The sequence below is a fragment of the Coptis chinensis genome, chromosome 5 (genome assembly GCF_015680905.1).
Source record: "Coptis chinensis isolate HL-2020 chromosome 5, ASM1568090v1, whole genome shotgun sequence".
NCBI lineage: Eukaryota > Viridiplantae > Streptophyta > Magnoliopsida > Ranunculales > Ranunculaceae > Coptis > Coptis chinensis.
The window spans coordinates 87,889,393-87,896,350 of NC_141460.1; the positions used below are offsets into that span (position 1 = coordinate 87,889,393).

General features: G+C 37.6%; 1 non-coding gene across 1 annotated transcript; it reads right to left on the reverse strand.

Moving 5' to 3' along the window:
* Positions 1-6,346: 6,346 nt before the first annotated feature.
* LOC147499765 (U2 spliceosomal RNA) lies at positions 6,347-6,543 on the reverse strand. The gene has a single exon (XR_015197277.1). It is a non-coding gene; the product is annotated as a U2 spliceosomal RNA (small nuclear RNA).
* Positions 6,544-6,958: the final 415 nt, after the last annotated feature.

A 6,958-nucleotide genomic window follows, 5' to 3' on the forward strand; every position in this document is an offset into this window, starting at 1 on the left:
GGAATAAGAAAGAGATGGAGGCCAAGGATTTGCCGACGCGTCGCATGGGGTTCGATTTCGGATTTTGAGTAGGGATGGTGGCGCTGTGGTGGTTGTGAACGGGACTTGGTTTGTGACTTCCGATCTGGAGGTTTTGGTCTTGATGCGACACGCGACAATTTTTGAGGCTCAGCTCAGATGGAAACTTTGGTGGTTTAAAAGGCGTCAGGTAAGTAAACTTTAATATTGTATATTGTATACCTTTAATTACAGTTTTTATTCTTGATTTAATGAGATTTATTTATATACAATTAATTAGTTATGTATAATTAAATTGATTAAATGTTTTCATTTGGTATAGTGGGTTGTTATGATAGTGTTAATTAAATTTATATTAATAACGTATAACGTGTTGTGTTGTTTCTGAGTTAGCATTAAACCCGGCTTATTAGTACTATGGTAATTTTTTTTATAAGAAAACGTTTTGGCATGTTCGTTTTATTTTATGACGCAAAAACCGTAGATAGTTATAGCGGTTTCTATTTGTGATTTGGTTACGGTAGAACTGTGGTTTGTTGTCAGCAGAGAAGCATGAATAGAAGAAAGGGTAGAGAACCCATGTCGCTTTCTTTATCGGATTGACTTAATCCATTCCTATAGATCTTTACATCTCAATATAGCTGAGAACTACGATTGGCTTGATCCCTAAACGGGTACGTAGGCAGCCACCCGGCTCAGCCGCTTCCATAGGAAAACCCCTACCCCTTTGAAGAACCTGATGTTTTTATATTCTTTTACCGTTGTTTAGTTTGGACATGAAATATATATAAGTGTGCGTGTTATGCATCGAAAGATTGTTTTATCTTGAAGGCTAATGTTTTTCTTGAGTTTATGTTAATCGAGGCACTTACGATGATTTTATAAGCAAACGGTAAGTTTTAGTAAGCAGCTAAAGGTACGTGTCAACCTTGTCTTTTGTATTCAATTTCATTTCAAGTTGATTGTTATATATTGACTTCGTATCTAATGTTGATCGTCGGAGTGTAAACGGACAGGGACGAACAGGTCCCTCCATATCGAGATCTACAAGGTGAATACATACTAAAGAATCAAGGCGAAACCTTAAAAGGAGCGTCTTGGAATCATATGGGTTGATAAGTGACCTTAATATCGGTTACAAGTAGTGGCTTCCTATTTCTGTAGATTATATTGATTCCTTTTTGGTTGTACATAAATAATTGTAGCTTATATATCATGACTTTAATTTATATATGATGTCATGGAGGGTTGTGCATATATGTGAAAGACCGATCTAGGGTATGAGATTGGTGTCGGGGCACTGCAGCTACTTGATTTAACTGGCATTTGTCGAGATGGTTTAGTAGCCGGTGCCATGAATCAATATCTTTAGTAGTTGGGTTTACGGTTGAGGTTTTAATATGATATATGGAAGTGTATTATTTGATTTTCAGGTTAGGACAGGTTGTAAATTTATAAAATGTTAGAAATACAGATGAAACTCTACCGGATTTTTTGTAGAGAAAAAAAATATATGATGGTTTATTGTTGTTTTTAAATTATTATATTGAACGTGGTCTTATTAATGCCTCATAATCTTTATTGAAGATTTTGGGGCGTTACACAGCCTATTCTTGAGCATTGATCCCAACTCTTGGAGTTCTAGTAGTATAAGGTTGTTTAGGTTGCTTTTGTTGTAAAGAGTGACGTTGTGATATCTGTACCCAACTTTATGAATACTTGATTTTGTCATATGTTATTTCAAAATATTATTTGATGTTATGTGATTCTCCATTTTATGTGGTTTGGTTTTGAATTTTGAAGTGTTAAAATTGTTGGAAGAGTCATTGTTGGAATATGGAAGTTAAGAAAAAAAGAAATCGAGGTTCGCCAAATTTCAGTCCCAAACGACTTGGCCACACCGGTCAAGAGGTAAAAAAACAGAACTTCATATTTTTCAAAGTTCAAATCCCAAATGACATGGCCACACCGTTTGGGACTTAGTCCAAATGGTGTGCCCACACCGGTCAAGACATTGTTTTAACAGAAGAGTCTCCATAACATGATTGGGATTATTATGCATGTTTACTTGATTCACCATGGCCTCATAACCCTGTACCAACATAGATGAAGAGAAACAATGTCTTGGTAGCGTACATCGAGTAGTCGCTCTTCCAAGTCCCTTTGAAGCTAAAAAATGGGCGACAAAAATCCTAGTGTTTCTTTGAAACTACTATTGTGATGGAGATTGCATGAGAGTGATCTGTATTGAGAGATGCCACACCGTTTTGGACTAAGTCCCAAACGACGTGGCCACACCGCGTTTGGACTAAGTCCCAAACGGTGTGGACTAAGTCCCAAACGGTGTGGCCACGTCGTTTGGGACTTAGTCCAAATGGTATGGCCATGTCGTTTGGGATTTGAACTTGGAAGAATATGAAGTTATGTTTTTTAGCCTCTTAACCGGTGTAGCCACACCGTTTGGACTAAGTCCCAAACAACTTGGCCACACCGTTTGGGACTTAGTCCAAATGGTGTGGCCACACCGGTCAAGAGGCCAAAAAACAAAACTTTATATTTTTTCCAAGTTCAAATCCCAAACGACATGGTCATACCGTTTGGACTAAGTCCCAAACGACTTGGCCATACCGGTCAAGAGGCCAAAAAATAGAACTTTATATTTTTTTCAAGTTCAAATCCCAAAAGATATGGCCGCACCATTGAACATCCAAACCATCCAAATCAAACAAACATATATCCATACATCAAATTCGACCAAAGAATACCATCAAATTTAAGAAAATTTGATCCGTATTCGTATCCTTTCTCACCTCCTCGAAATAATGGTTTTCTGCTAACAACTCACGCAACCTCTACATTTGCGAACGATCGTTCATATCCAATGTCCTCACCTTGTGCCTGACATTGTAGACTTGACATATACTAGATAGGTTATCAGGAAACCTATGTCTGATGGACTTCAAAACTTCTTTAGGATTAACTCCATTTTGAGTCATCTCTGACAAGAACTCAAATTGTGGAACGGTCAGTCGAGTAGCAAATGCATGTCCTTCAAGGGTATTCGCCAATGGATGGTTGTGAACACCATTAAGAACGACAATTTTCCAACTATTGACAGTGCCGTGTTGGAAAATACATCTTAACTTAAATGGACATCCACGTTTCTTGGTTCCCATATTTCTCTTATTAGCCTTCTCTACCTTTTTGTGTGAATGATACACGCCCGAACTCTCGCAAGCTAAATCCAGCCTTGGTACTCGGTTCCCGTTAGCATTCTGCAACTTTCCAATTACCACAACTACATTATATTGTTTTTCCCGAGCAGTTGCCCAACCAATTACGTCATTACGTGTATGAAATACCTAAAGATATGAAAGAAAACAACAATCAATAAACTAATATAATTTCATTTAGAGAATAAAAACAAGTGAAAACAATGCCTACTATGTACCTCTTCCGTATTAAATATTTGTGTTGTATCCATTAAAAGCGATTGAACATCATCCACATCATTCGAGTTTCCAGAGTTCTCAAAACACACCGAAGGATCCTAAATGAAGAACAGTTATTAATTGATGTATTATGGACCCCGTAAAGACATAGCCACATTGTTTGGCTTAAGTACCAAATGCCACAAACACACCGTTTACCACTGTTTGTGTTTTTCTATGTTCAAATCCTTAAACGACATGGCCACACCGTTTGTAATAAGTCCTAAACGGTGTGGACACACCGGTAAAGAGGCTAAAAAATAGAACTCTATGTTTTTCCAAGTTCAAATCCTAAACGACTTGGCCACACCGGTCAAGAGGCCAAAAAACAGAACTTCATATTTTTTTTAAGTTCAAATCCCAAACGACATAGCCACATCGTTTGGACTAAGTCCTAAACGGTGTGGCCAAGTCGTTTGAGACTTAGTCCAAACGGTGTGACCACACCGGTAAGTTTTTTTTTTTCTAAGTCCAAATCCCAAACGACATGGCTACATCGTTTTGGACTCAGTCCAGACGGTGTGACCAGACCATTTGGTGTGCAATACGAACGACCTAGTCGGGTTATTTAAGCCTCGGGTGTTCAAATTTTCTCTTTCAGTCCTATATATCAATGTACACATGCATAATTACTATATGTATAATTACTATATGCATAATTACTACATGCATAATTATGTTTAATTTAGATTTACCTTATTCTTATTAAATGCATCATCATCCATTCCTCTATTTTCTTAACTTTGAACTTGTTCTACATTTTCTTCTTGAATGGGGTCACTTGGAACTTGTTCTACATTTTCTTCTTGAATGGGATCACTTGGAACTTGTTCTATATTTTTTTCTTGAATGGGATCACTTTGAACTTGTTCTACATTTTCTTCTTGAATGGGGTCATGATGCATTACATTTTCTTCTTCATCTTCATGTTCTAAAATGGGGTTGGGCTCTTCCATTAGTGTTTAGTGTTTGTGTTAGGGTATAGTTTTCTTTAGGGTTTAAGGGTTTAAGGGTTTAAAATTTTTTATGGTGAAAGAGAAGAGAATAGAAGAGAAGGGCTGAAAAGGTTACAACAAGTCAAATTCACATTGGTTTGGAAGGTGCCCAACACAAAACAACTTTTGGGGCCAATGGCACATTTGTAATAATTGTTTTTGTTTTTGGGGTCTGCCCAGCACAATATCCGACAGTAACGAATACCTTTTTTTTTTGTAGTGAAACAAAGATATCAACTGTTCAATGGCTACAAGGACATTGAGACAGTACCACGGTGGTTTCTCCACTCTATTAATAGCTTGAATAGCACACAAAGAGTGAGACTCCACTTCCACCTTCTTAAGGTTTAGTTGAACACAACTATGAAGAGCTATTTGTATAGCCAACATCTCTTGGTAAATAACTGATTTGTTTGAGTTGCTGCCTGTAAAAGCAAGAATTGTTTAACCGCATTCATCCTTATAAGACCTCCAATTAATGCTCGATCCATCATCCCCGACTGGCCCATCTATATTTGCCTTAACCCTACCAACTGCTGGTTTAGGCCAATAGCATTGGATAGGAGTCATGTCCTTGTAGGTAGCATGAAGGCCCAATTTGATCAGAAAAATGTGATTATCCGTAGTGTCAGGAACTTGACTTATATTAGCTTGAATTAAGAGTCTAGAATCAGCTATAATCTTCTAAGTTATTTGTTGCACTGTTTGCTGAGTATCCTTAAACTTTCGATTATTTCTTTCTGCCCAAATCGCATTGATTGAAGCACATATGAAAGACTTAATATAATTATTTCAGCTTTAATATTCTTACCTGAGCACAATCTGAAAATACTTGACCACTCTCTGTTAGAACTTCTAACATTAGTGGTCACCCCAAAAAGTTCTTCACACCACTGTACCAATCACTTGTTTGGAGAAGTTGCACTAAAAAACAAGTGTTTAGAGTTCTCTTTGCAGAAACAACATTGTGAATGCGAGAGTACATGCTTTTGAATGAAGCGATCCTGAGTCTGTAAACTATTCGAGAAGAGCTGCCAAGTGCAAAGAGAATGCATTGGATGTACTAGCTTGCCCCAAACAAGGTTAGACTGGCCACCTAACTTGAACCACCTAACCACTTATCATTAACAAGACACCTATCTAACTTGGACATAACTCTCCTTCTCCCCTCAAAGTTGTTAGACAATGTGATCGAAAAAGAATCCAGTGAATTTTAAATTTGTTAACCCTGTATCTTGTAGACAAGTAACAAAAACATTTGTATCTCTAGGATGCACTGGAGCACCTCCCACTCTTTCATTAGCATTAATTACATTATTAAAATCACCATAAGCACACCTAGGAAGAGAACCGGTATGCAAATTCACCAAATCATGCCATAGTAGTACTAATCTAACATTATTATCATTTCTTGCATGCATGCACAGTAGTAAGAAAATAAGTAACAGCTGAAGAGAGAATATATAGTTACCTCATAGTGTATAAACTTATCACTCTCATGAAGCTTAGAAATGGAGACTTTAGACGGATCCTAGATTCCTAGCATAGCCAAACGTACTCTCCCACTAGTGTCACTGCCATAATTGTCAAAAGAAAACCAACCAGAACAATAGATATTTTTTATGTAATCGGACTTATTAATATGAACCTTAGTCTCAATCAACCCCAAAAATACAAACATGCTTCTGAGCTCTAACTTTTAACTTCTAAAAAAAAAGATGATGTTCATCTAGTCTCTTGTCTGAATTTTCAAATATTGTCATCTCTCCTAAACTTCTAAGTGGGTTTTTCAAGAGCAATATCTCTAGACATGAACAAGAAAATGATTTCCAATTTGTTTTGGTAGGGCGTGCCAAGCCAAAGCAATACTGCAACGCTTAGGCGACACATCAAGGACCCAAGTAGCAAGCTACTGTGACGAAACTCCCCCAATCAAAAATTAATTTAATATCGTGTAAGGCTATGCCTCACATATCAGATATTAAACTGATAAGAACAGATACTACACTTGATCTTAGCCAAAAGGCCGAGAAAGGTATGGTTTGCCAAGAAATTAAAGTCACTTTTTATTGCTCTCACTCCCTTTTCAGCTATGTTATGTCATCAATATGGGACTAAAGCCAAATCCTAAGTTTCTTTGGTACTAGTATACTGCAAAGCAGTGGGAGTGAGTGGAGCTGTGGAGTGAGAGAGAGAGAGCGAGTAAGGGTTTTGGGTGGGTGAAGAAGAAGGAGAGAGAGATGGGTTCCGGACGGAGAGAGAGATGTTGAAGAAAAGAACGAGTGTTTGGCGAAGAAGATGAGAAAAGAGAATGAGGATAGACAAATAGAAACCTATTAAATAACATTTTAGGCCACAGACCCCTCCCTCTGCCAAGAACGTTCGCTCCGCTCACTTAATTACCGTATTAGTATTGTACGAGGTGTAGTATGGTGTAGCAAGTTTGAAGATGAG